Raw genomic sequence first — 2,370 nt, forward strand, 5'->3', positions numbered from 1 at the left:
CATCACCAGGTATGACCCAAGAAGAAAAAAAAAATGACACTTGACACTTGACATCCTGTTACTCATCGATTTGCTCGAGCAGGCACCAGTAATGTCTCCATTCATCCCTGTTGTGTGCTAGAAGACCCACCCTACCAATACCAGATAAAAACCTCACTGGCAGACCTCCACTACCTCCACTACCTCCACTATCCAGCTGCCGCCACACTCCAGGACGCTTTCGGACAAATGGGCTGAGACTCACGCACAAGTGAAGCCCCACAGAACAAGAGAAGCGGAACTCTGAGACCTTGGACTCCAGATTCAACAGACAGACCCGGGGACAGAGATCTTCTGCCTGCTCCCACCAACCACAAGTGACGAAGGGATTAAACCAGGAGCCCCACCCTACCCTGCCCTGTCTACTTCCACCAACCGCAGGCGACCCAGGGATTGTATTACACACAAAAGACCCACCCTACTGGTACCAGATAAATACCTCATCAGCAGACCTCCACTACCTCCACTACCTTCACTACCCAGCTGCCGCCACGCTCCAGGATGCTTTCTGGACACATTATAAGACACTTAATACCCATCTTCCAGAATTGCCACACCATATTTGATAGGGTTCAAATATGGTTTGAACCATGGGAACACCTACAAGGCAATTAGTGGCCGCCCCAAAAGCCTCTATCCCTCTTGGAGAGCCTGGCAAGCTACTGAGAGTATCCCGCCCGCACGGCAGAGCCTGGCAAGCTATCCGTGGTGTATTCGATATGCCAAAACCAGCAAATACAATGGGTCTCATTCCCCTGACTCTGAAGGAGCCACCAATATGGCAGCATTGAGAAGAGCAAACAAACAAACAAAAAGAATAAAAAAAGGTAAATTAATACCAAGATCCCCTACAAAGGGCCAGAGTGATAGCACAGCGGGTAGGGCATTTGTTTTGCATATGGCCTACTGGGATTCGATTCCCAGCATTCCATATGGTCCCCCGGAGTAATTCCTGAGTGCAGAGCCAGGAGTGACTCCTGTGAATCACCAGGTATGACCCAAAAAGCAAAAATAATAAATAAATAAATAAATAATAAAATAATAAAATAAATAAAATAAGGTAATACCAAGATCCCCTGCAAGGGACCAGAATGATAGTACAGTGGGTAGTGTGTTTGTTTTGCACACGGCCTACCAGGGTTTGATCCCCAGCTTCCCATAGGGTCCCCTGAGCACTTCCAAGAGCAATTCCTGAGTGCAGAGCCAGGAGTCATCCCTGAGCTTCACCAGATGTGATCTCCAAAACCAAAAAAATAAAATAAGACAAAAAATAAAAGATTTACCGCAAGTTTTCTACCAGATTTGCAGGTGACATTCAGCTCTTCTAGCTCCATCATAAGCTTTCCTCTTTCTGTTGCAGTGGCTGGTTTGGGTCTAGCTTGTGCTTCTTCATTCTCCTGCTTCTCTGCATGTCTTCTGTGTTTTTGTTTACTCAGATACCAGGTTGGAGAGATAGCACAGTGGGCAGGGCGTTTGCCTTGCATGCGGCCAACCCAGCCGACCCAGGTTCAATTCCTCCGCCCCTCTCAGAGAGCCTGGCAAGCTACCAAGAGTATCTTGCCCGCACGGCAAAGCCTGGCAAGCTACCCGTGACATATTCAATATGCCAAACACAGTAACAAGTCTCACAATGGAGACGTTAATGGGCCCGCTCAAGCTAATCGATGAACAACGGGAGGGCAGTGCTATGTGCTACAGATACCAGGCACTATAGATGCAAATTGCCATTAATGATTTAGTAAGCCTTTTAGGCCCACAGTGAAAATGTGTGACATCAGGGCCAGAGCAGTAGTACAGTGGGTAGGGCTTTTGCTTTGCATGTGGCCAACCTGGGTTCAATCCCAGGCATGCCATATGGTCCCCAGAGCACCTCCAGGAGTGATACTCAGGGGTGACTCCTGGCTCTGCACTCAGGAATCACTCCAGGCAGTGCTCAGGGGACTATCTAGGATGCCAGATGGGTAGGCCGGGTTCAATGCCCTAAGCTAGAAAACAAAGACAGTGCTACCTACTTTGAGAATATTCTTTTTGAGGTTTTCTCCATGCCTTGATGTCAGCTATACTATCCCACTCCCCACGAAATGTTTTGACTTTTGCAGTTCCTATCTGATGTCCCGTCTAGAAAGAGGCAGTTCCTCTTTCCCGTGTGAAAGTAAAAGTCCCACTCCCTCGCACCCCACCCTCCACCCCACACCACCTGGAGCACTGGGTGAGGTCCAGCGTTTGCTCCGCCCCTTGCTCGGCAGTCCCTGAAATTTCTTCTTCCTTACTCAGCGCTGTGCCGCCTTTCACTGGAAGAAACCAGCAGATCCCCAGGCCTCTGCCCAGTCC

The sequence above is a fragment of the Sorex fumeus genome, unplaced genomic scaffold (genome assembly GCF_029834395.1).
Source record: "Sorex fumeus unplaced genomic scaffold, SorFum_2.1 ptg000011l, whole genome shotgun sequence".
Classification (NCBI taxonomy): Eukaryota; Metazoa; Chordata; class Mammalia; order Eulipotyphla; family Soricidae; genus Sorex; species Sorex fumeus.